This window comes from Lepidochelys kempii, chromosome 2 (genome assembly GCF_965140285.1).
Source record: "Lepidochelys kempii isolate rLepKem1 chromosome 2, rLepKem1.hap1, whole genome shotgun sequence".
Lineage (NCBI taxonomy): Eukaryota > Metazoa > Chordata > Testudines > Cheloniidae > Lepidochelys > Lepidochelys kempii.
In genome coordinates, this window is record NC_136381.1 from 4,122,605 (window position 1) to 4,150,195 (window position 27,591).

Genomic DNA, 27,591 nt, shown 5'->3' on the forward strand with positions numbered 1-27,591 from the left:
CCCCCTGTCATATCCCCCCTTAGTCGTCTCTTTTCCAAGCTGGAAAATGAAGAAGGGGCTCAGCAGGTAGTCACTGAAGGTGACAGGGCAAGGAAGAAGAGAAGAGCGGTTAGTCCTATAGGAAAAGGGGAAGAGTTAATGGAGATTACACCAAATATGAGCCCCAGGAGGATACAGGATGGGTTAAAAAGGATTACAAGGGAGAATGGGAATGGAAAGAACTTGCAGCCAGAGGGAACAGGGGATAGACTGGAGAATAGCACCGTCACTAGGAAAAGGCAGGTCTATGTGATTGGGGACTCTTTACTGAGAAGAATAGATAGGCCTGTAACCAGAGCTGATCCAGAAAATAGGAGGGTGTGCTGATTGGAAGGCCCTGGAGGTTTTTCGCCTTCCTCTGTAGCATGGGGCACGGGTCACTTGCTGGAGGATTCTCTGCTCCTTGAGGTCTTCAAACTACAATTTGAGGACTTCAATAGCACAGATATAGGTGTGAGGTCTTTTTTAGGAGTGGTGGGTGAAATTCTGTGGCCTGCGTTGTGCAGGAGGTCGGACTAGATGATCATAATGGTCCCTTCTGACCTAAATATCTATGAAAATCTATGAAATCTATGATCCTTTCTATTTTCCTCAGTAGGATTTGACTTCCAATTTTTAAAAGATCTCTTTTTGTCTCTAACCGCCTCTTTTAATCTGTTGTTTAGCCATGGTGTCATTTTTTGGTCCTCTTACTGTTTTTGTTTTTGTTTTTAATTTGGGGTATACATTTAATTTGAGCCTCTATTATGGTGTTTTACAGAAGTTTCCATATAGCATGCAGGCATTTCACTCCTATGACTGTTCCTTTTAATTTCTCCTCATTTTTGTGTAGATCCCCCTTTTGAAGTTAAATGCTATGGTGATGGGTTTCTTTGATATTCCCCCCCCCCCCAAGTATGTTAACTTTAATTACATTATAGTCACTATTACCGAGCTGTCCAGCTATATTCACCTCTTGGACCAGATCCTGTGTGCCACTTAGGACTAAATCAAGAATTGCCTCTCCCATTGTGGTTTCCAGGACTAGCTGCTTCAAGAAGCAGTTGTCATGTTGCCTGGTATGGGACACAGCTCAGAGCACCAATATCAGGTCAGACTGCCAGGAAACAGGGCACATTTCCCAAACTGGTGGTACATTCTCTCATAAAATTTCACCAAGTCAATAACAAATAAGTGCTTCCAAAATACTATATTAGTTATTATGAAGCCACAGACAGTCCCCTTCAAGCTCTCTAGCCCCTCATAGACAAACCAGACTTCTGTGATAAATTATTTTTAAAACCAATAATCACATATATTAGGTTCTTCCAGTAACAAAGAACCAGACACATAACCAAGGTCAAAATATACTTCAGATCTTACCCAAACACCACACTGGTAGCCAACCCTTTAGTAACTAAAACTAATTATTTTTTTATTAATATAAAAAAAGGAAGAGCATTATTAAGAGGTTAAAACGAATCACGTCCATTACAGCTGATGTCAGAGTCTGTAGATCAGGATGATAGCAGTGTGGTTCAATCTGCCAGTTTGTAATAAATCTCTGGTTCATCCAAAAGATTGGAGTTCAAATGCTAGCTTAGATGTGGAGTCTGTTGGAGTCCTTCTATGAATTTTTCAGGGCATCCCAAGTAATTCCTTGGGGATCGGTGTCCAATGGCTCAAACTTTCCTTGTTAAAGTTCAGCAGATCAGAGATGGCAGGATCCTGCTGGAGGTTTTTTCTTTTACAGCTGAAACAGACTGTCAAGTGTTTTGAGCACAGCATGTGTCTGAAGATTCCTCATTGTTGAGCCTACAACAACCCACCCTTTGAAGTTAATATTCTATTTCCTCCTGACCTATGCATACACATACCTATGCATAATCCAACTACACTGATTTGCATAAGGCAATTGCTGGTCATTTATTATAACAGGGACAGATAAGCTGAAGACAATATAGGTAATATTCATTAGATTCATGCAGTATATACACATCTTTGATCTTAAGGTTAATTAGAGTTACAGGATGTAGGTAGCCTGTTTCCTCTTGTTTTTTCCTACCCCCCCTCCCCCAGATGTTCTGGTTTAACTTGGATTTAAACTTGGAGAGTGGTCAGTTTGGATGAGCTATTACCAGCAGGAGAGTGAGTTTGTGTGTGTATGGGGGTGGGGGGGATGTGAGAAAACCTGGATTTGTGCAGGAAATAGCCCAACTTGATTATCATGCACATTGTGTAAAGAGTTGTCACTTTGGATGGGCTATCACCAGCAGGAGAGTGAATTTGTGTGGAGGGGTGGAGGGTGAGAAAACCTGGATTTGTGCTGGAAATGGCCCACCTGATGATCACTTTAGATAAGCTATTACCAGCAGGACAGTGGGGTGGGAGGAGGTATTGTTTCATATTCTCTGTGTATATATAAAGTCTGCTGTAGTTTCCACGGTATGCATCCGATGAAGTGAGCTGTAGCTCACGAAAGCTCATGCTCAAATAAATTGGTTAGTCGCTAAGGTGCCACAAGTACTCCTTTTCTTTTTGCGAATACAGACTAACACGGCTGTTACTCTGAAACCTGAGGATGTAGACAGGTTTCAGAGTGGCAGCCGTGTTAGTCTGTATTCGCAAAAAGAAAAGGAGGACTTGTGGCACCTTAGAGACTAACCAATTTATTTGAGCATAAGCTTTCGTGAGCTACAGCTCAATTCCACAGCTACAGCTCACGAAAGCTAACGCTCAAATAAATGTGTTAGTCTCTAAGGTGCCACAAGTCCTCCTTTTCTTTTTTGATATAGACAGACATAAACATACACAGAGTTCTTCCTCGATTTCTTATCAAGACAAATGAATGGGCCTAGCCTATTAACCCCTTTTAGCATCTCTTTGATGCCCACTCACAAGTGAATTGGCCTGATTACAATTGCAATGCCTCTTGTCAAGCCTTTAAGGTTCATACGCAGGTTTTTTGGCCTGCTGATCCTAACTTGACTGCTGGTTTGGCAGCATGACAGCAGTCATTCATGGTGTCTAGACATTTTATACCTGCATGCCATCCCAAGGTGACATGTTCCCAGTCAATATGGGGATAGTTGAAATGACCCCATTATTATTGGGTTTTCTGTTTTTGTAGCCTATCTAATCTCCCTGAGCATTTCGCAGTCAGTATTATTTTCCCACTGCTATACTCTTATTATTCAAGCACAGACTTTCTATCCAGAGAGAGTCTATTGTATCATTTGATTCATTTAAGATTTGTACCATATCTGACTCTATGCTTTCTTTCATATATAGGGCAACCCCCTCCCTCCCCCCAGCTCAACCTACTCTGTCAGTCATATATTTTGTACCGTGGTATTACTGCGTCCCATTGATTATCATCATTCCACCAAGTTTCTGTGATGCCTATTATATCAATATCCTCATTTAATACAAGGCACTCAAGCTCGCCCATCTTACTATTTAGATTTCTTGCATTTGTATAGAAGTACTTATAAAATTTGCCAATATTTAGCTGTCTGCCTTCATGTGATGTATGGGACTCTCTTTTGTGTGACTGTTTCTCTTCAGTTCCTACCTGTACTTTATCAATTTCTATCCTCTCCTCTTTACTAGGATATAGAGTATCCCCGTTTATAAATCCTCCCCTAAGAGACCTGTCTGTCTGAACCATGTGCTCCTCTGCACCAGCCAGCTTTCCCCCCAGCCCTTAGTTTAAAGTTTAAATATATATTCCCCCTCTCTGACCTTTTAATTTTACATGCCAGCAATCTGGTTTTGTTTTGGTTTAGGTGGAGTCCATCCTTCCTGTATAGGCTCCTACTTTCCCAAAAGGTTTGTCAGTACCTAATAAATCTAAACCCCTCTTTAGAACACCATTGTCTCATCCACGCATTGAGACCCTGCAGTTCTGCCTGTCTTACTGACTCTGCAGGTGGAATTGAAAGTATTTCAGAGATGCTATCATGGAGGTCCTGGCCTTAATCTCTTACCTAGCAGTCTAAATTTGGCCTCCAAGTCCTCTCTCCTACCTTTCCCTATGACAAGGGTACCTACGTGTACCATGACCACCAGCTTCTTCCCAGCACTGTACATAAATACATAGGCGCCTGCTTCCCCTGGGCCTGGGGGGTGCTCAACCCCTTTCTCTGCTCCAAACCCCGCCCCCACCCTCCCCCTTCCCCCAAGCCCTGACCCCCATCCTGCCTTTTCCCGCCCCACCTCTTCCTGGCTCTTCCGGCCCAGTTCTGCCCCCTCCCCGCTCCTCCCCCTCCCTCCCAGAGACTCCTGTACACAGCAAAATAGCTGATTGTGGCAGGCGGGAGGTGCTGGGAGGGAGGAGATGTTGATTGGTGGGGCTACCGGCGGGCAGGAGACGCTGGGGGGGAGGGGATGGGGGGAGCTGACTGCCAGTAGGTGCTAAGCACCGGAGCACCCATGGAATCGGCGCCTATGCATAAATCTGCCCAGATGTCTCGAGAGGTCCGCAACCTTTGCAGCCGGCAGGCAATTCACCATGCATTTCTCCTGTTCATCACCATTTATTGATATTTCTAATAATTGAATCCCTCATTACTATTACCTGTCTCTTCCTGCTAACAGGGTTTCCCTCTCCGGGAGAGGTATCCTCAGTGCGAGAGGATACCATCCATCATGTACATGTAAGACAATAGTTCCTCTCTAAACAGCTCAGCTGACACCACAACTGGATTATAACTTTAGTTTCTGGGTACCTTGTTGCTGGAAAGCTATTGACAAAATGCAGCAAATATGTCAGAAAACAACAAAAATGATCAGAGGTCTGGGGAGACAAATTTATAAGGATGGACTAAAGATCTGATCTTGCAAGGCGCTGTGCACACTCCTGCAAGGATCTGAGCACCCTCAGGTCCCACTGAAATTAGTAGCATGCACTAGGTGTAAGTAACATACCCAGCCTCAGCACCACTAACTAAACAATAGCACAGAGTGCTCTTCCACACTGGCTAACAGTACTTGCACAGTGGGGTGGGAATAGGTATTGTTTCATATTCTCTGTGTATATATAAAGCCTGCTGCAGTTTCCACGATATGCATCTGAAGAAGTGAGCTGTAGCTCACGAAAGCTTATGCTCTAATAAATTGGTTAGTCTCTAAGGTGCCACAAGTCCTCCTTTTCTTTTTGCGAATACAGACTAACACGGCTGTTACTCTGAAACCTGCATCTAGTGAGAATGTCATCTCCACACAAAAAGAACAGGAGGACTTGTGGCACCTTAGAGACTAACACATTTATTAGAGCATAAGCTTTCGTGAGCTACAGCTCACTTCACCGGATGCATAGAATGGGACATATAGTAAGATAGATAGATATATACACACATACAGATAAGCTGGAAATTACCATACAAACTGTGGGAGGCTAAATAGTTAAGATGAGCTATTACCAGCAGGAGAAAAAAACTTTTGTAGTGGTAATCAAGATGGCCCATTCAGAAAGTTGACAAGAAGGTGTGAGGATACTTAACTTAAGGAAATAGATTCAATATGTGTAATGACCCAGCCACTCCCAGTCTCTATTCAAACCCAAATTAATGGTATCTAGTTTGCATATTAATTCAAGCTCAGCAGTTTCTCCTTGGAGTCTGTTTTTGAAGTTTTTCTGTGGCAAAATTGCCACCTATAGATCTTTTACTGAGTGGCCACAGAGGTTGAAGTGTTCTCCTACTGGTTTTTGAATGTTATGATTCCTGATGTCAGATTTGTGTCCATTTATTCTTTTGCATAGAGACTGTCAGGTTTGGCCAATGTACATGGCAGAGGGGCATTGCTGGCACATGATGGCATATATTACATTGGTAGATGTGCAGGTGAACGAGCCCCTGATGGCATGGCTAATGTGATTAGGTCCTATGATGGTGTCACTTGAATAAATATGTGGACAGAGTTGGCATCGGGCTTTCTCCTATCTGATGGGGATGTATCCACCATTGGCAAGCTATGTGCATGGGGGGTAATGTCTTGCTTGTGAACAAGTATAGTCATCGATTTTTAAGTGACTTTGCTGATAGTGTAAGGTACTAGACTGAATGCCCTGGAGTCTGACATTCTCTGTTTGTTACCCGAAGAGCTTTGTCACAGGTAATGGAGAGAGAAGGGAGACTTCAATAGGTACTAGTGTGGTCTTTCTGTTCAGACTCCAAGATACAGAAACCTCAGCTCCCCAAATCTTCCCAATATACTGCCCCTTGCAACAAATAGGCCTCTCTTTACTGAGTTACTCAGCAGAGATGTGAATGTGCGTGGGTTTCAATTCCTCCTCTCTGCTTTACTTCCTTTTGGGCCCTGTTTTCAAAGAAACCTCCATTCCCCCATCAGCCTAGGACAGACATTCCCTTGCTCCTTTCCCCGGCACCTCTCCTTGTGACTTTGCAGGAGTTGGCTATCCCAGGCCTCCCTGCATGTCCTTCACACTTGCAATGCCCACTTTAAGAGAACATTAGGCCACATTTGGCCTCTGGTTTGGGGTACCTCAGGTTTTGGGAGCCCTCTTGAGACACTCTGCACCACACTTGTAGATGTACTGAGCACTCAGAAAAAAGAAAAGGAGTACTTGTGGCACCTTAGAGACTAACCAATTTAATGAGCATAAGCTTTTCATCGGATGCATACTGTGGAAACTGCAGAAGACATTATATACACAGAGACCATGAAACAATACCTCCTCCCACCTCACTCTCCTGCTGGTAATAGCTTATCTAAAGTGAGCACTCTCCTTACAATGTGTATGATAATCAAGTTGGGCCATTTCCAGCACAAATCCAGGTTTTCTCACCCCCCCAGCTCCATACACACACAAACTCACTCTCCTGCTGGTAATAGCTTATCCAAAGTGACCACTCTCCCTACAACGAAAAGGAGTACTTGTGGCACCTTAGAGACTAACCAATTTATTTGAGCATGAGCTTTCGTGAGCTACAGCTCACTTCATCGGATGCATGCCGTGGAAACTGCAGCAGACTTTATATATACACAGAGAATATGAAAAAATACCTCCTCCCACCCCATTGTCCAGCTGGTAATAGCTTATCTAAAGTGATCATCAGGTGGGCCATTTCCAGCACAAATCCTTGTACAAAAACTTGTACAGATACAGACAGACATCATCTTCCTTTCCAAACTGGATTTGTGCTGGAAATGGCCCACCTGATGATCACTTTAGATAAGCTATTACCAGCTGGACAATGGGGTGGGAGGAGGTATTTTTTCATATTCTCTGTGTATATATAAAGTCTGCTGCAGTTTCCACAGTATGCATCCGATGAAGTGAGCTGTAGCTCACGAAAGCTCATGCTCAAATAAATTGGTTAGTCTCTAAGGTGCCACAAGTCCTCCTTTTCTTTTTGCGAATACAGACTAACACGGCTGTTACTCTGAAATCTCCCTACAATGTGTATGATAATCAAGGTGGGCCATTTCCAGCACAAATCCAGGTTTTCTCACCCCCCCCCCTTTTTCCAAAAACCACACACACAAGCTCACTCTCCTGCTGGTAATAGCTTATCCAAAGTGACCACTCTCCCTACAATGTGCATGATAATCAAGGTGGGCCATTTCCAGCACAAATCCAGGTTTTCTCACCCCCCCCCTCCCCCCACAAACTCACTCTCCTGCTGGTAATAGCTCATCCAAACTGACCACTCTCCTTACAATGTGTATGATAATCAAGGTGGGCCATTTCCAGCATAAATCCAAGTTTAACCAGAACGTCTGGGGGGAGGGGGTAGGAAAAAAAAAGGGGAAATAGGCTACCTTGCATGATGACTTAGCCACTCCCAGTCTCTATTTAAGCCTAAATTAATAGTATCCAATTTGCAAATGAATTCCAATTCAGCAGTTTCTCGCTGGAGTCTGGATTTGAAGTTTTTTTGTTTTAAGATAGCGACCTTCATGTCTGTTATTGCGTGACCAGAGAGATTGAAGTGTTCTCCGACTGGTTTATGAATGTTATAATTCTTGACATCTGATTTGTGTCCATTTATTCTTTTACGTAGAGACTGTCCAGTTTGACCAATGTACACGGCAGAGGGGCGTTGCTGGCACATGATGGCATATATCACATTGGTGGATGTGCAGGTGAACGAGCCTCTGATAGTGCGGCTGATGTTATTAGGCCCTGTGATGGTGTCCCCTGAATAGATATGTGGGCACAGCTGGCAACGGGCTTTGTTGCAAGGATAGGTTCCTGGGTTAGGGGTTCTGTTGTGTGGTATGTGGTTGTTGGTGAGTATTTGCTTCAGGTTGGGGGGCTGTCTGTAGGCAAGGACTGGCCTGTCTCCCAAGATTTGTGAGAGTGTTGGGTCATCCTTCAGGATAGGTTGTAGATCCTTAATATTCATTGGAGGAGTTTTAGTTGGGGGCTGAAGGTGACGGCTACTGGCGTTCTGTTATTTTCTTTGTTAGGCCTGTCCTGTAATAGGTGACTTCTGGGAACTCTTCTGGCTCTATCAATCTGTTTCTTCACTTCTGCAGGTGGGTATTGTAGTTGTAAGAATGCTTGATAGAGATCTTGTAGGTGTTTGTCTCTGTCTGAGGGGTTGGAGCAAATGCAGTTGTATCGTAGAGCTTGGCTGTAGACAATGGATCGTGTGGTGTGGTCAGGGTGAAAGCTGGAGGCATGTAGGTAGGAACAGCGGTCAGTAGGTTTCCGGTGTTGTATCATATTAAAGAAGTTCGGTATTAAAATCACAAATGAGTTTGATTCCCCAGAGTTTAAATTCCAGGGTATTACTAATTAAGAGGTCTCTTGGTTTTTGGTGCTGTTTCTCTCCCTCTATGTGTGAAACTTGCAAGCTGCTAATTGCGTTAGTACATTCTAAGACAGAGTCTGTTCTCAAAGCAATTCACAGAGAGAGAGACTCAAAACAATACTCTGTAACAACAGAAACAGCACCCAGAGACTCCCCGCCCTTTTGTTGTATTAACAATTGTGATTAAAATAGAGATAGAGGATGTATGTGGATGGATGCTTGGTGTGGATAATAACTGAATGATCAGGGAGGTGCCAGCCTAAGAATCCAGTGTCCATCGGCTGAAGAAGGCGTCAAGTGGAAATAACCAGAGGACCCCCGGAGGGCAGACTGGAATCCACCCAACAGCCTCAAGAATGGGAGAACCAAAGAACAAGATAACATCTTGGAGCCGTCAGGAATGTGCTATCTGCTGATTGATTCAGCAACAGCATGATGAAGCAATTCCCATAGACTGGCATAGGAAGAAATTCCTATAAAAATAGACTCTAAAAAGTGAGAACTTTGGGGTCTGATTCTGCAAACCAACTTCCAGGAGCATCAGATGAGCATCTGACAAGGCCCTGCTCCCTCCTCATGTCCAGACCACCTGGCCAGTGGCTTGGCATGAGCAACTCTAAGGCTGGTAACTATGATAACAACCTTGCAGAACCTGTGTGTGTGTGTTTGTATGAATGAATGTATGAATAAATATGAGATTGAATGGCATGTTATAGCTATAACTAACTGCTTATTAGGATTCTTTCTGTATTCACAATAAATGTGGTATTTTGCCTTTTTCCCTTTAATAAGATCCTGCTGGTTTTTATTTTATTGGTATAACACCGGTATAGGGTGGTGTTTATGTGACCATTGTTTATTAGCACTGTAGTGTTCAGGAAGTGGATCTCTTGTGTGGACTGGACCAGGCTGAGGTTGATGGTGGGATGGAAACTGTTGAAATCATGGTGGAATTCCTCAAGGGCTTCTTTTCCATGGGTCCAGATGATGAAGATGTCATCAATACAGTGCAAGTAGAGTAGGGGCGTTAGGGGACGAGAGCTGAGGAAGCGTTGTTCTAAATCAGCCATAAAAATGTTGGCATACTGTGGGGCCATGCGGATACCCATAGCAGTGCCGCTGATCTGAAGGTATACATTGTCCCCAAATGTAAAATAGTTATGGGTAAGGACAAAGTCACGAAGTTCAGCCACCAGGTTAGCCGTGACATTATCGGGGATAGTGTTCTTGATGGCTTGTAGTCCATCTTTGTGTGGAATGTTGGTGTAGAGGGCTTCTACATCCATAGTGGCCAGGATGGTGTTATCAGAAAGATCACCGATGGATTGTAGTTTCCTCAGGAAGTCAGTGGTGTCTCGAAGGTAGCTGGGAGTGCTGGTAGCGTAGGGCCTGAGGAGGGAGTCTACATAGCCAGACAATCCTGCTGTCAGGGTGCCAATGCCTGAGATGATGGGGTGCCCAGGATTTCCAGGTTTATGGATCTTGGGTAGTAGATAGAATATCCCAGGTCGGGGTTCCAGGGGTGTGTCTGTGCGGATTTGATCTTGTGCTTTTTCAGGAAGTTTCTTGAGCAAATGCTGTAGTTGCTTTTGGTAACTCTCAGTGGGATCATCGGGTAATGGCTTGTAGAAAGTGGTGTTGGAGAGCTGCCGAGCAGCCTCTTGTTCATATTCCGACCTATTCATGATGACAACAGCACCTCCTTTGTCAGCCTTTTTGATTATGACGTCAGAGTTGTTTCTGAGGCTGTGGATGGCGTTGTGTTCTGCACGGCTGAGGTTATGGGGCAAGTGATGCTGCTTTTCCACAGTTTCAGCCCGTGCATGTCGGCGGAAGCATTCTATGTAGAAGTCCAGTCTGCTGTTTCGACCTTCAGGAGGAGTCCACCTAGAATCCTTCTTTTTGTAATGTTTAGTGTCCTTTTTCTTTTGTAGAGAAGCAAAGTGTGTTGTAAATGGCTTGTCTAGTTTTAGTAAATTCCAGCCACGAGGAAGTTTATGTGGAAGGTTGGTTTTTTATGAGAGTATCCAGTTCTGAGAGCTCATTCTTAATCTTTCCCTGTTTGCTGTAGAGGATGTTGATCAGGTGATTCCGCAGTTTCTTTGAGAGCATGTGGCACAAGCTGTCAGCATAGTCTGTGTGGTGTGTAGATTGTAATGGATTTTTTACCTTCAGTCCTTTTGATACGATGTCCATCTGTTTGCATTTGGAAAGGAAGATGATGTCTGTCTGTATCTGTACAAGTTTTTTCATGCAGTTGATAGATTTCCACTCCATACGGCTAAATGCAGTGCCTTGCATAATGACAGGTTTCAGAGTAACAGCCGTGTTAGTCTGTATTCGCAAAAAGAAAAGGAGGACTTGTGGCACCTTAGAGACGAACCAATTTATTTGAGCATAAGCTTTTGTGAGCTACAGCTCAAGTCACCTATTACAGGACAGGCCTAACAAAGAAAATAACAGAACGCCAGTAGCCGTCACCTTCAGCCCCCAACTAAAACTCCTCCAACGCATTATTAAGGATCTACAACCTATCCTGAAGGATGACACAACACTCTCACAAATCTTGGGAGACAGGCCAGTCCTTGCCTACAGACAGCCCCCCAACCTGAAGCAAATACTCACCAGCAACCACATACCACACAACAGAATCCCTAACCCAGGAACTTGCAACAAAGCCCGTTGCCAACTGTGTCCACATATCTATTCAGGGGACACCATCACAGGGCCTAATAACATCAGCCACACTATCAGAGGCTCGTTCACCTGCCCATCCACCAATGTGATATATGCCATCATGTGCCAGCAACGTCCCTCTGCCATGTATATTGGTCAAACTGGACAGTCTCTACGTAAAAGAATAAATGGACACAAATCAGATGTCAAGAATTATAACATTCATAAACCAGTCGGAGAACACTTCAATGTCTCTGGTCACGCAATTACAGACATGAAGGCCGCTATCTTAAAACAAAAAACCTTCAAATCTAGACTCCAGCGAGAAACTGCTGAATTGGAATTCATTTGCAAATTGGATACTATTAATTTAGGCTTAAATAGAGACTGGGAGTGGCTAAGTCATTATGCAAGGTAGCCTATTTCCCCTTGTTTTTTCCTACCCACCCCCCCAGACGTTCTGGTTAAACTTGGATTTATGCTGGAAATGGCCCACCTTGATTATCATGCACATTGTAGGGAGAGTGGTCACTTTGGATGAACTATTACCAGCAGGAGAGTGAGTTTGTGTGTGTGTGTTTTGGGGCGGGGGTGAGAAAACCTGGATTTGTGCTGGAAATGGCCCACCTTGATTTTCATACACATTGTAAGGAGAGTGGTCACTTTGGATAAGCTATTACCAGCAGGAGAGTGAGTTTGTGTGTGTGGTTTTTGGAAAAAGGGGGGGTGGGTGAGAAAACCTGGATTTGTGCTGGAAATGGCCCACCTTGATTATCATACATATTGTAAAGAGAGTGGTCACTTTGGATTGGCTATTAACAGCAGAAGAGTGAGTTGGGGGGGGCGGGGGGGGTGAGAAAACCTGGATTTGTGCTGGAAATGGCCCAACTTGATTATCATACACATTGTAAGGAGAGTGATCACTTTAGATAAGCTATTACCAGCAGGAGAGTGGGGTGGGAGGAGGTATTGTTTCATGGTCTCTGTGTATATAATGTCTTCTGCAGTTTCCACAGTATGCATCCGATGAAGTGAGCTGTAGCTCACGAAAGCTTATGCTCATATAAATTGGTTAGTCTCTAAGGTGCCACAAGTACTCCTTTTCTTTTTGCGTATACAGACTAACACGGCTGTTACTCTGAAACCTGAGCACTCAGAGGTGCACTTGAAGTCAGTGGGAGCTTTGGGTGTTCAGCACCTCTGTAAATCAGGGTCCAGGGGTCTCAAGTTGCTCATCCCAAAACTGAGATACCCCAAATCTGTGACCACCTTTGAAAATTAGGGCTCTGGACCTCTCCTGGCAGTCATTAACAAAGAAACCTGTTCTGATGGTCTGACCCTCAGATAATCAGTGGCCCTTGAGAACATATCTCTGGTGCGACAGGGTCGGGCCGGATGGCTACAGGAGAGTAATAGAAGGCAGACATATTAGCCCCACGTTAAGTAGGTCCCTTTTCCCTGGAACAATCAGGAACCTTCTGAAGAAAATTAAGGCAGGCTAATTAGGGCACCTGGGTTTAAAAAGGAGCTCACTTCAGTTTGTGGTGCACGTGTGAGGAGCTGGGAGCAAGAGGCACTAGGAGCTGAGAGTGAGAACGTGGACTGTTGGAGGACTGAGGAGTACAAGCATTATCAGACACCAGGAGGAAGGTCCTATGGTGAGAATAAAGAAGGTGTTGGGAGGAGGCCATGGGGATGTAGCCCAGGGAGTTGTAGCTGTCGCACAGCTGTTCCAGGAGGCACTCTAGACAGCTGCATTCCACAGGGCCCTGGGCTGGAACCTGGAGTAGAGGGCGGGCCCGGGTTCCCCCCAAAACCTCCCAACTCGGGGTCAGACACAGGAGTCGTCGTACTGGACTGTGGGTTCAGAAAAATGGCCAAGCTGAGGGCTGCCATGAAGCTCCAAGGCGAGCAAATCTGCCAATAAGCGCAAGACCCACCAAGGTAGAGGAGGAACTTTGTCACACTGGGCATTGTCATGGTAACCTCATTCACTGTGACTTGCTCCTGGCTCTAGAACTCTCGCATGGCTCCATCCCATCCCACCTCCTTCCTGCAGCTGCTTTACTGCAAAGGGGCCAATGAGCTGGCTGGGGTTTCCCCTGGTGGGATTCATGTTTCAGAGGGATGATCCAGCACATGTTCAGCATTGGACGCTCCTATTCACAGCTAGACAAGGTTTGTCATTTAATTTTTAATGGCAATGAGTCTCTTCCAAGCCACAGGGTTCCCCAAAGTAGCCATTGATGGTCTTATGGATGAGACCTCCCCTCCAGAGAATGTACTCAACGGGTTAGGGAAGAATATTATCATGAGTAACTTTGGGTAAGAGCATTGAGTCCTGGCCAATGAGGGGTTAACTTTGGGAACATGGCCTAGAAGTTGTCCCTATTCATAGAATCATAGAATATCAGGGTTGGAAGGGACCCCTGAAGGTCATCTAGTCCAACCCCCTGCTCGAAGCAGGACCAATTCCCAGTTAAATCATCCCAGCCAGGGCTTTGTCAAGCCTGACCTTAAAAACCTCTAAGGAAGGAGATTCTACCACCTCCCTAGGTAACGCATTCCAGTGTTTCACCACCCTCTTAGTGAAAAAGTTTTTCCTAATATCCAATCTAAACCTCCCCCACTGCAACTTGAGACCATTACTCCTCGTTCTGTCATCTGCTACCATTGAGAACAGTCTAGAGCCATCCTCTTTGGAACCCCCTTTCAGGTAGTTGAAAGCAGCTATCAAATCCCCCCTCATTCTTCTCTTCTGCAGGCTAAACAATCCCAGCTCCCTCAGCCTCTCCTCATAAGTCATGTGTTCTAGACCCCTAATCATTTTTGTTGCCCTTCGCTGGACTCTCTCCAATTTATCCACATCCTTCTTGCAGTGTGGGGCCCAAAACTGGACACAATACTCCAGATGAGGCCTCACCAATGTCGAATAGAGGGGAACGATCACGTCCCTCGATCTGCTCGCTATGCCCCTACTTATACATCCCAAAATGCCATTGGCCTTCTTGGCAACAAGGGCACACTGCTGACTCATATCCAGCTTCTCGTCCACTGTCACCCCTAGGTCCTTTTCCGCAGAACTGCTGCCTAGCCATTCGGTCCCTAGTCTGTAGCGGTGCATTGGATTCTTCCATCCTAAGTGCAGGACCCTGCACTTATCCTTATTGAACCTCATCAGATTTCTTTTGGCCCAATCCTCCAATTTGTCTAGGTCCTTCTGTATCCTATCCCTCCCCTCCAGTGTATCTACCACTCCTCCCAGTTTAGTATCATCCGCAAATTTGCTGAGAGTGCAATCCACACCATCCTCCAGATCATTTATGAAGATATTGAACAAAACCGGCCCCAGGACCGACCCTTGGGGCACTCCACTTGATACCGGCTGCCAACTAGACATGGAGCCATTGATCACTACCCGTTGAGCCCGACAATCTAGCCAGCTTTCTACCCACCTTATAGTGCATTCATCCAGCCCATACTTCCTTAACTTGCTGACAAGAATACTGTGGGAGACCGTGTCAAAAGCTTTGCTAAAGTCAAGAAACAATACATCCACTGCTTTCCCTTCATCCACAGAACCAGTAATCTCATCATAAAAGGCGATTAGATTAGTCAGGCATGACCTTCCCTTGGTGAATCCATGCTGGCTGTTCCTGATCACCTTCCTCTCATGCAAGTGCTTCAGGATTCTATGATTCTATGATTATGTTACGAAACCCAAAGTGAAAGTGGTACTTGCACACCTGGAAGTGAAAGGATCCTACCCTGGGTTTTTTTTTATTTAGTGTGTAGTTTTACTCTGAAAAGTGACTTTAAAAACTGAGAGTTTGATCTGGTTCCTGCCTTTAACTCTCTCCTCTCCATGGTGCCCAATTGTCACATCTTGAGAAGAGGAGAATGTCTCATCACACTTCTCAAATGTCCCTCATAGGAGGCGCATTACTCGTTTTAGTCCCAAAGCTACCCACTTTCCCTGCAAGTTTGTCACCCCCCTCCCTTATACTGTTGAAAATTATTTACCTAAGAAACAAAGAACCATTAAGATGCAGTTTACAGTCAGTTCTTTACACTAAAGGAAGGGATCGACCAGCATTTTCAATTTCCTGCATGAACCATTTTTAGTGTCCTTCATTCTGGGTCTTGGTCATACATTGTGTCTCACAATTCAGCAGTGGCAAGTTGAGATGTATGGGTCCCTGTCATTTGTTCTGCAATTCCTCAGGACGAATGGAAAATAATTAACGGCTCTTCCTGATTTAATTACAGTATGACTTCAGTTGCACAGCAAGACCCTCAAAAGAAGAGCAAACAGAAGTCTGGTAGTGTCTCTGAGATAATTATTGCTGGTGAGGGCATAAGCTCCTCTCCAAAGGTTGAGAAGAACCTCATCTTGCAGCAGGAGAAATCTCAAACAGTCCAGCTGGTTGCTGCCAGGAAGGGAACACAGCCTAGTCTGAAGAGAGAACTAAGCTCTTTGTGGGTTCAGGAGAAGTTTCAGGCTGTAAAAAGGCTAAAATCCTCTCCCTCTTCTCCTGAAATAGCCACTGGTCCTCCCTCAGTGAGAGATCTCTCAGCTGTGCTTGAAGAAATCCAGGTTATCAAGGGGACGTTGCAGGTACTTTCAGACTCATCAATGGAAATTAAAGCCAAGCTCTCCAAGGTACACAGTGAAATCTCACAGATCAACATGCTGATGGAGAAAAATGAATCAGGAATCAGCCAAATTGGAGACCAAGTAAAGATGCAAGTCAATAAATGGGAGGCCAGCACGCCAGAGATGAAGACACAGCTCTGTATTGCAGACAAACAGGATCTCACCCTACAGCAGGAGCAGCAGAGGTCTGTAATGCAGGAGTCCGGTGCTGCTGCAGGAGAAGTGGTGGAGCAACACATTGTCCAGAATCAATGGGACCTCACTCTTTGGCAAGGGAAGAGGAAACCTGAAACAGCAGGGCCCCTGATAACAGGAGACTGGACAAGCTCTCAAACTCAACAGGACTCCTCCCCACTACCGCAGGAGGACGGCAATGGTCATGTATGAATGTTCACCATTTATTACAGCTTCCCTCCCACTTACATCTTGGCCATTCCACAAGCTAATCCCAAGCAACCCAGGCCTCTCCGCCTATTTATGCCATCCAATCCAGGTCTCTGCATATTTAACCTACAGAATCTGTGCTTCTTTGTACACTTATTCTAAACAATCTGGCTCTCTCCACATATTTTTTCTACCTGATCTGGGCTTCTCTGAGCCATCACCCCACCCAGACCGGGCCTCTGGACAGACTTAGCCCACTTGCCCAATGCTATTGTATGAAACAAGCTAGCAAAGGCTTAGGCCAACACTTTCAAATATTGGTGCCTAACGTTAGGCCCGTAAATCCATATGTAGACACCTACTTAAAAGGCCATAATCTCAGACATGCTGAAAACCCAACAGTCTTCACTGAATTCAGTAGAGGCTGGGTTCTGTGCATCTCTGAAAACCAAAGCAATTGGGTGTTTAAATATGATCTGAAGTGCCTAACTTTATTATTACTAGTATGTGTATTACTGTGGCACTTACGAGCCCTAGTCACGGACCCCACTGTGCTAGGCACAGTATAAACAGAGAATAAAGACAGTCCCGGCCATCAAAGAGCTCCTACCATCTAAGGAATCTACGTTTGAAAATTTTGTCCTGAGGAAACCTTGCAATCTGCTGGGAGATTCAAGTGACTTAATCTCTAAGGAGCCCTAGTGAGGGACTAGGCTGTGGCCAGATTCCTCTTGCTTTTAGTCTCCCCAGTGCGGGTGGCATCTAGAACTGTACCATCAATGAAAGACTTTATCCTGTTTATTTCAGAGCGGCAAAGAGCATACTAGTTTGGTCTCACTTACCGACCTGGTGCTGACAACTGTAGCCAGTCTGAAGGACTCTGACCATGCCAGTGAAGCAGCCATGACAACACTGGCTGCAATTCTGGAGGACCATGGGGCTGAGATGAAGGAGAAGGTAAGAGGGCAGGAGCTGTGAGAGGTGGAAATTGGAGTTCTCTATGCTGGGGGCAGTGAATGGACCTTCTTTGTGGGTTTGTATAGTGACTTTGCCATAATGTAACAGGTGTACCAAAACTGCTTGTGTTCTTAATCGTATCCACGTCTGTATTATTGCAGTATCCCTCTACTAGGCATTAAACTAATCATCTGTGTCTTCATTGCAATAGTGGGCTATGTGCTGCTGTATTAATGAACTGCCAGTATGAACTTGTGAATCAAGTCTTCCGGAAAGATGCTCTCTGTCACAGTTCCTCCCAATCCAGGGCTCCTTCATACCTGTCTTGTCCTTCTTACTCTTCTCCAGGGCTTCATGCTCACTCCTTGGGTTCTAATTCTGACAAATTTGTTATTATGGTCTCTGTACCTTTTTGCCCTGTGTATCACATCTGTCTGAGTTACAGTATAAGCTCCACAGAGCAGGGACCATGTCTCTCTATGTATTTCGTAAAGTCCCAAGTACACATGCCCTATAAATAATTATAGATATGATTAATGAAAATTCAGTTTCCACCACCAAGAAGTGAATCTTTGAGTGCCTTTTCTTTTGCTCCAGGTGTCAGACATTGTGGATGGCATCTATCTCCAGATAAACAACATCCCAGAGGGCAGTGCCAGGCGGGCAGCTCTCAGGGTGGTGTGTTCATTGGCTGAGGAGTACCCAGAGGAAGTGGTCTCAAGCCTTCTGAGACACTCGCTCCCATGTGACAGGTAATTACATTAATGCATAGCCCCTTTCTAGCGCCTTTCACATGAGGATCTCAAAGCACTCTACAAATTGTAAAAGCGGCAAAGAGTCCTGTGGCACCTTATAGACTAACAGACGTATTGGAGCATAAGCTTTTGTGGGTGAATACCCACTTCGCCGGATGCATGTAGATGGATGCATTACAAATTGTAATGACTTGAGTCTCACAAAGCCTCTGTGAAGTAGGTCAGTACTGTCCCCATTTTACAAACTGGAAATTGAAGAGAGGTGAAGTGACTTGCCTAAGGTCAGCCACTGGGAATAGGACCAAGGAATCCTGACTCTCACTCTCAGGATGCATGGGTGATGGGTGCTTGTTTGTGCTGGTGCCAGAGAAGAAGGAGGAAGGAAGCTCCTTTCTTTACATAGTTAAACCTGGGTCAACAAGACATCAACCGTGGCTCTAGGGGCACATGTGGGTCTTTGGGGCTCAACACATGGCTCTCATGAACTTGGTAGGTCTGATCAGAGCTCTGTCTCAGTTTGATGGTGCAACACCTCCATTGGGTTTTGATATTACAGAACCAAACCCAGTCTGGTTCAGACCCAGGTCTATCATCCCTGCATTTCTTCCTGTTTCCTGATGGGACACATTCCGAGCAGATTCCCTCTGTCCTGTGGGCCTCCCCTGGGACCGTGTTTAGGATCCTGGATCCATGTTAGGCTTCACAAGTGCAGTCAGACCCTGGAAAGGGAGTTCAGGAGAAACTTCTCCATGCAGAGGGGTGATTAATGAACACAATGGAGTACAGATACCATGGTGATGGGGGCTATATACATATCTAAACAGAGGAGAGTGCTGAAGGTCTGATCAGTGTGCCTACATTTCTGAATTTTCAGCAATGCTGCTGAGCTGTGGAAGGGTCTGTGCCGAAACCTAGAAATCAATGCCAAAGTTATGTGGCAGCTGCTCAGAGAGCTGAAACAGAGACCCCGACTCCAGGAGAACAGCAGCAGCTCTGGTGATGGAGCCTCCCTCACTCCACTGGCTGTGAGTAATCAAACCAACCGGACTTCCCATTCTAGAGAAAGGGAGCAGCTCTGTATCCTCCATATTGAGCAGCAGCATGTCAGAGCACTGAGGGATGATGTTGATGACACATCTGGGGGGAATAGTGTATATGGGTTCCACATCTGCCTGATGACACTCTGAAAGTCTCTCTGTCTTTTGCACTTTACCTTCCACCAAGACTTTTTACCATGACCACACCCTTCTGACAGAAGACTGGATGAGGCTCATTTGGAGGAAAAGCAAGTTTTCAGCCCATCAGAGGGGACAATGGCAGAGCAAAATGCAGCACCACCTGTTTCCCAGGGCAAAGCACTCTGCCTCCTCAGCCCCTTCTATGGAAGGCTAAATTTCCCGGTTGAACACGTGTCTAGCTGGGCTTAATGATAATCCTTCTTACTGGCAGGGCCCAGCTGCAATGACTCCATTTTGCCTTTGCAATTGGGAGACACAGTTTAACTAGCTTGTTTATTGTAACTGTAAGTCAGGTAACAAAGTTTTTTCTTTGCCAAGATTATGAAGTAACATGTAGTAACTTGGGAAATGTGGTCTAAATGAAACTACTATAAGGTGGATGCACAACTGGTTGAAAGACTGTACCCACAAAGTAGTTACCAACCGAGGAGGATGTATCTAGTGGGGTCCACAGGGGTGAGTCCTAGGTCTGGTACTAGTCAATATTTTTATTAATGACTTGGATAATGGAGTGAAGAGGATGCTTATAAAATTTGCAGATAACACCAAGGTGGGAGGGATTGCAAGCACTTTTGAAGACAGGATTAGAATTCAAAATGATCTTGACAAATTGGAGAATTGATCTGAAATCAACAAGATGAAATTTAATAAAGACAAAAGCAAAGTACTACACTTAGGAAGGAAAAATCAAATGCAAAACTACAAAATGGGAAACAATCGTTTAGGTGGTAATACTGCTGAAAATTATCTGGGGGTTACAGTGGATCACAAATTGTATATGAGTCAACAGTGTGATGCAGCTGGGAAAAAGGCTAATATTCTGGGGTGTTGTGACCCTAAGCACCCCTCTATTCACACCCTACACACTATGGTAATAATCTTTGTACAAAATATGGCTTGTGAGGTATCATCTGAAAACTAATAAGTCATTGATCATTAATATTCTTGTGTGATGTATGTACATGGTGTGTATTAAGAGTTATGGATGTATGCTGGAATTATTACTAATGTGTGTTTAAACCAGGCATGTCAGGGGGAGTTGGTAAACAGTTCTGCCTTAGACAAAGGAATGTGTATTTGCTTCTCTGACCAGCCCTTTCATCTGACTGAGACAATGAAGGTCCATTTTTACATACCAGTTAAACAAAACTATCAAGCAAAGAAGAGGGGGAGGAGACAGCATGGCATCTACACTCAGCTAGAGAGAGAAACTTGGTTTGGGTTTTACTTTTCAAAGAATACATTGCAAAGGTTTATTGGTCTATGAACACAGGGGCTGAACCTAAAATGATAAGTAATTGAATCAACTGATGTTCTACAATATTACTGTATTATAATATAGAGTGAGGTATTTTCTGAAAGTTAATGGCACATGGATGATTAATATCACTCTGAAATGTCTGTATTACACTGTATGAAGAAATATGGCTACTCAATGATATTATGCTTTAAAGTCTGTGGCCAAACAGGGAGAAACAGGTTCCGTCCCAGAAAGGAGAGAAGGTAGCTATCTATATAAATTAAACATGGTGGGATCAAAATAATGGAAGCTCCATTTACATCCAGAGGGATGGGAAGCCCCAGGAAGGGAAAAACATCATGAGGGCATCCTGCCTCTGCAAACAAAGTCATTGAACTTTGGAAGATATGAGCAAAGACAGAAGCCATCTTTGGCATCCATCGCTGAACAGACACAAGAGAACAGAGCTCTTGCAAGTGAGAAGGATGGGTCTGTCAGTCCAGAGGTGGTTGAAATCTCTGAAAACTGAATAAAAGTGAGAAACCATCTTGAACAAAGCCTGCACCTTGCTAGATTAAGTTTTAGACTTTTAGATACATGTTTTCACTTGGATTTGCTTGTAACCCTTACTAAGTTTATTCCTTTTACCTGACATCACTTAACCTCTATCCTCTTGTTAATAAATTTGTTTTATTTTTTACTGTAAACCAACTCAGTGCTGTGTTTACAGGGAAGTGTGTATTTTCCTCTGTAAAGTTAATAAGCTGTGACATGCTTTTGTGTCTTTAGAAGAACAAACTAATCTTTTCATGTCTTGACTGTCCAGGAGCGGGCGGGGCATTACAGAGCACACGGTTCTTGCCTTGCCTTTTGCAGTCTTTCTTCTTGGGCAGACAGGACATGGAGAGGAGGAGTCCTGCTTCCCTTCCTCTCCACCCTTAAATAGGATTTACATAAGGCAGGAATCCTTTGTTTCCCAAACTTGACCCCCTTTCCCTTACAGTGGAAAGTTACAAGAAGTCCCATGTAATGTTTTAGTATCAGGTGACAGGACCACCTGACTCTGTTGGATCACAGCAGCCATGAGTCAGTGGCAGTATGGAGAATCCACAGGCAGGCCAAGCCTTTCACAGTCCATTGTCCTTGCTGATGGGCCATCCGCCCTGTCTGGCTTTTCCATTGTTGTACCTGAAGTGTTAGCAGTGGACGTCACCCAAAGTACCACAGTTGAAATACAGATACAAAGTCAATATTCCTAACTTCAGATACAAAAATGACACAGGCATACAAATTCATAGAATCTCAGGATTGGAAGGGACCTCAGGAGGTCATCTAGTCCGACCCCCTGCTCAAAGCAGAACCAATCCCCAATTTTTGCCCCAAATCCCTAAATGGCCCCCTCAAGGATTGAACTCACAACCCTGGGCTTAGCAGGCCAATGCTCAAACCACTGAGCTATCCCTTCCCCCTTTGCATTCAGTAAATCAACCTTTCCAATGATATCTCACATAAGCTATCTTGCATAAAGTATATCTCAGTTATGTCATACTCATATCATAAGTATATTTTCATAAAGAATATGGAAGAACACATCACATGGGGATGAACTGTTCTCCATGTCCACAGAAGGTAGGTCAAGAAGTAATGGGCTTAATCTGCAGCAAGGTGAGCTATTAGCTTTCTAACTCTAAGATCTGGAATAGGGTTCCCAGGGAGGCTGTGGAATCCCCACCATTGGAGGTTTTTAAGAACAGGTTGGACAAGCACCTGTCAGAGGTGAGCTAGGTTTACTTGGTCCTGTCTCAGCAAGGGGGACTGGACTTGATGGCCTCTCCAGCTGCCTTCCAGACCAAACTTTCTATGATTCTATGTAGGGGAGACAGAGGATTTTAGAGTTAGATTTTTCTCTCTTACCTTCCTCAGGCAACCAGAGCCCTGTGTGAGATGCTTACTATCTATGTGTGCATTGGGGCAATGCGGGGCTTCTACCCCCAGCTATTCCTAGCTCTGCTGACTCAAGTTCACTACCTGGTGAGCCTGCCAGGCTACACTGAGGTCACCAGAAGGGAGTGCGGCCAGCAGAACAGGCTCACGACAGCCAGCCATGTGAGGTAATTATGGAAAAAGCAGATGCTTATGAGGCAATAACCACATGGGTGGTTCCTTGTGTCAGGGCTTGGGCAGAACGTACTGAAGGCTCGGATGTGAACACAAATCACTCTCTCAAGGAGGGGTCATGTTGAAGGGGCTCTGGCTTAACTCAGATGGACACAAACCGAGTAAAAGTCTCTAGTTGCTCCCCTTCCATGCAGGACCGGCTCTAGGCATCAGCAAAGCAATCACGTGCTTGGGCACAATTCTAGGGGCGGCGTTCCGGCCATTCTTTTTTCTTTTTCTTTTGCTTGGGCAGTTGCTTGGGGCGGCAAATTTTTCGCTAGGGGAGGCAAAAAACCTAGAGCCGGCCCTGCTTCCATGTGACCTTACAAGCCGTAAACTCCAGAATTCAACAAACCATGCAGGGTAGCTCCTATGCTTCCTCCAAGCTTCCTTTCTTGGCTTCTGCCCACTAACAAACCCTTTTTTAAAGGTGATGAGCCTAAACAGCCTCAGCTGCATCTGAATGGCTCCCAGCTTGTCAGGCCTCCCTGAGTTGCCTCTGAACCCTGGCTGGGACTAATCCCCCAAATCCCATGTCACTCGCTGGCTCAGCAGGGCCTCATCTGATAGACACCATGGGGATGGCTATGGCAGGGCTTTTGGATCCTCTTCAGGGTGGCACCAATACACCTGTAAGCCTGATGTGAGGTTGAGTCATCCCTGAACCAGAGCCTGATTAAGCCACATGTGGTGATGAGTCATTCCCATGCTAGGCTCCAGCCAATCCACAAGCCAGGAGCTGGGCTGGTGACTCTCAGGGCAAGTATATAAGCCTCACAGGAGACACAGCAGCTCAGTCTGCTCAACGTCACTTCATGGCTTGGAACTCTCCCCAGCCCGCTAGTTGTGACAGACAACTCAGGCCTTAGCCTGCTCCAGGCCTGCCCTTTCTCTGGCCTAGCTCCCAGCCCTACGCTTGCCTTGTTCTGACTGCGCTCTTGACTCCTGATTTCAGCTCTGGCTCCAGCTCCTGGCCCAACTGCCACCATGCTGACCACTAGACCCCACTGCTACTACTCCAACCACTAGGTCTGACCATCCAGGTCTCAGTTTCTGACACCTTATAGGTGTTGTATTGCTGTACACTGCTCCTCTCCACCCACCAGGCAGGGCCCAGTTATGAAGGGAGCGGGTGTGTTTCTAACCTCATAACGACGCACAGACAACACTACAGGAAAACAAAGAGGCAGGGTTGCCTTGTATATCGAAGATGTATACCCTTGTGTACTCTTGTACTGAGGATGAGACAGAAGTGGAAGGCAGACCTGTTGAAAGTCTCCGAGTAAGGATCAAAGGGGTAAAACAAGGGTGATGTCATGGTAGGGGGCTACTATTGACCACGTCACCAGGAAGAAGAGACAGATGAGGCTTTTTTTAAACAACTAACAAAATCATCCAAAGCCCAGGACTTCAGCTACCCAGACATCTATTGAGAAAATAACACAGCAGGGCACAGATTATCCAATAAGTTCTTGGAATGCATTGGAGATAACTTTTTTGTACAGAAGGTGGATAAAGCTACTAGGGGAGAGGCTGTTCTAGATTTGATTTGGACAAATAGAGAGGAACTGGTTGAGAATTTGAAGGTGGAAGGCAGCTTAGGTGAAAGTGATCATGATAGAGTTCATGATGCAAAGGAATGGTAGGAGGAAAAACAGTAGAATAAAGACCGTGGACTTCAAGAAGGCAGATTTTAGCAAACTCAGAGAACTGACAGGTAAGATCCTGTGGGAAGTATGTCTAAGGGCTTGTCTTCACTACGGGGGTAAGCCAACCTAAGTTACACTACTCCAGCTATGTGAATAACGTAGCTGGAGTCAATGCAGCTTAGATGGATTTACCCCGCTGTCTTCACTAGACCTGCTAAATTGATCCCTGCTGCATCGATTGCAGCAGCGCCGATCTCCCCGTAGTGTAGACCAGCCCTAAGGGGAAAAAGGAGTTCAGGAGAGTTGGCAGTTTTTTAAAGAAATATTTGTAACCCTTCTGCCCGTCAGAGTTGGCAGCAACAAGGGCCGGGTTCAATATCTAGGGGATCCATTCCAATAACACAATGCAAACCGGCTCGAGCCCCCACCCAGTGACCTGGGACAAATATATACCACCCCCGCTGGGCGCCTCCAAGAGGCAATACTTCCCCTCTCGCAAGCACATAGTCTGAGTGTAGCAAAAGCCTTTTAATAACAGAGAGAAACAATGTGGCATTATGTTGGGGAAACACCACCAACAGGATTCATAACACAACCCATGAGCAAAAAACCCACCCCAAGCAAATTGGGGCATGCCCTTTTCCCTTTGGTTCTTGAGTCCAGCAACCCCAAATCACCCAAAGTCCCAAAAGTCCAATGCCCCAAAAGTCTTTGTCCCTGGTCAGGGCAGCCCCAGAGTTTGGAAGTTTATCTGCGGAGCTTTACCTCCCAACCTGGGTGGAAATGGGACGGGGGTAAGAGGCACCTTACATGATCTGAAGCTGACTGTCCCACAGCTCCATAGCAGCGCTCCGCTCTGCCAGCCGCCCCACGAACTCCTTCACTCAGCTGCGCTCCGCTCTGCCAGCCGCCCCACAAACTCCTTCACTCAGCTCCACAGCCCACAAGCAGCTCCTGCCATCCACACACTGCTCCGCGTCGAACTGCTTCACCAGCTGGTCCGCAAGGCACTCCAGCCGTCCCGCAAACTGCTCCACAATATATCTTCAGGCTCCCCCACTACTTAACACAACACTCAGTGATTTCAGCTCTTAGGTGAATTCAGCTTGTAGTAGGAGAGCCCCAGTGCTGGTGCACTGTCAGCCCAAAATGAGCTCAGCAGCCTATAACTAAAATTAGCTCTGATATTCCACAATGGAGAGAGGAGGAAGTGCAATTAGCATGTAAGGCCCTCACCAAGGGGCCCATGCCACCAACTATTAATACTTGTCCCCAGCCTCTCTCCATTCACACAGTTTTGGAACCCATGACCCTTGCCTAGCGAGTGCTACTTAGTTGATGGTGAATCCCTCCATCATAACAAAAGGCCACGTACAGTTCCAAGCACAGTTCCCATAATCAGGGTAATAACAATTTATTCTTCCTGCCCCAATAACAGAGACACTGGGGATCCCACAGCAGCCAAAGTGACCCTTTGGGCAGCTATGGTCTCATTCTAGGTGTGGTGGGTGTGCCTATGCAAATGAGATCGGCCCCTGAAGTTCTTTTCCACAACTTGCCACACCTCACCACCAGATGTCAGGGTGGAGCTCATCCTGACACTGCTTACATATTATTAAGGGCACAAGAGAAAACTCTCCCAATGCACAGGAAAAATAGTAAGTATGGTAAGAAACAACACTGGCTTACCCAGGAAATCTTCAGTATCCTGACACTCAAAAAACAGTCATACAAAAAGTGGAAACTAGATCAAGGTACAAAGGATAAATGTAAAAAACCAACACAAGCATGTAGGGACAACATTAGAAAGGCCAAGGCACAAAATGAGATTAAACCAGCAAGGGAGATAAAGGGTAACAAGAAAACTTTTTGCAAATATGTTAGAAGCAAGAGGAAGACCAGGAAAGACAACAACAGAAAATGAAGCAATGACCAGAGTATTAAATGCCTTTTTTGCTTCAGTTTTCACCAAAAAGATTGGCAGTGATCGGATTACTAACGTAGTAAACATCAGTGTAAATGGGGTAGGATCTGAGGCTAAAATAGGGAAAGAACTTGTGCTGGAAATGGCCCACCTGTTGATCACTTTAGATAAGCTATTACCAGCAGGACAGTGGGGTGGGAGGAGGTATTGTTTCATGATTTCTGTGTGTATATAAAGTCTGCTGCAGTTTCCACGGTAAACATCTGATGAAGTGAGCTGTAGCTCACGAAAGCTCATGCTCAAATAAATTGGTTAGTCTCTAAGGTGCCACAAGTACTCCTTTTCTTTTTGCGAATACAGACTAACACGGCTGTTCCTCTGAAACCTGTCATTAGACAAGTTAGATGCCTTCAAGTTGGCAGGGCCTAATGAAATACATCCTAGACTACTTCAGGAACTGGCTAAAGAGATCTCTGAGCCATTAGTGATTATTTTTGAGGAACTGTGGAGGATGGGAGAGATCTCAGAGGACTTGAAAAGGGCAAATATAGTACTTCTCTATAAAAAAGAGAATAAGGACAACTCAGGGAATTACAGACCAGTTAGTTTAACTTCAGTATCCAGAAAGATAATGGAGCAAATAATCAAGCAATCAATTTGTAAGCACCTAGAAGATAATAAGGTGATAAGTAACAGTCAAAATGGATTTGTCAAGGACAAAGTATGTCAAACTGATCTAATATTCTTTGACAAGGTAACAAGTCTTGTGTATAAGGGGAAAGCAGTAGATGTGATGTATCTCAACTTTAATAAGGTTTTTGATACTCACATGACCTTCTCATAAACAAACTAGGGAAATACAGTCTAGACAACTTTACTATAAGGTGTGTGCACAAATGGTTGGAAAAACAGACTCAGAGTAGTTATCAATGGTTCACCGTCAAACTGGAAGGGTATACTGAGTGGGATTTGTCCTGGGTTCAGTTCTATTCAATATCTTCATAAATGATTTGGATAATGGCAGAGAGTATACACTTTGAAGTTTGTGCATGATACCAAGCTGGGAGAGGTTGCAAGCACTTTGGAGGACAGGACTCGTATTCAAAATTATTTTGACAAACTGGAGAAATAGGATGGAATTCAATAAGGA

The 27,591-nt window shown here is 45.1% G+C and overlaps 1 long non-coding RNA gene across 2 annotated transcripts in view; it reads right to left on the reverse strand.

The window, feature by feature from the left end:
* Positions 1-27,591, reverse strand: part of LOC144930189 (uncharacterized) — a 45,663-nt gene that overhangs the window by 3,055 nt on the left and 15,017 nt on the right. Inside the window, exon 3 of one of the 2 annotated variants that reach the window (XR_013635279.1) lies at positions 20,096-21,899. The exons of the other annotated variant lie outside the window; for it this stretch is intronic. This is a non-coding gene — a long non-coding RNA (uncharacterized LOC144930189). Of the gene's footprint in view, positions 1-20,095; positions 21,900-27,591 lie in introns of those variants that run through there. 2 annotated transcript variants of the gene reach the window in all.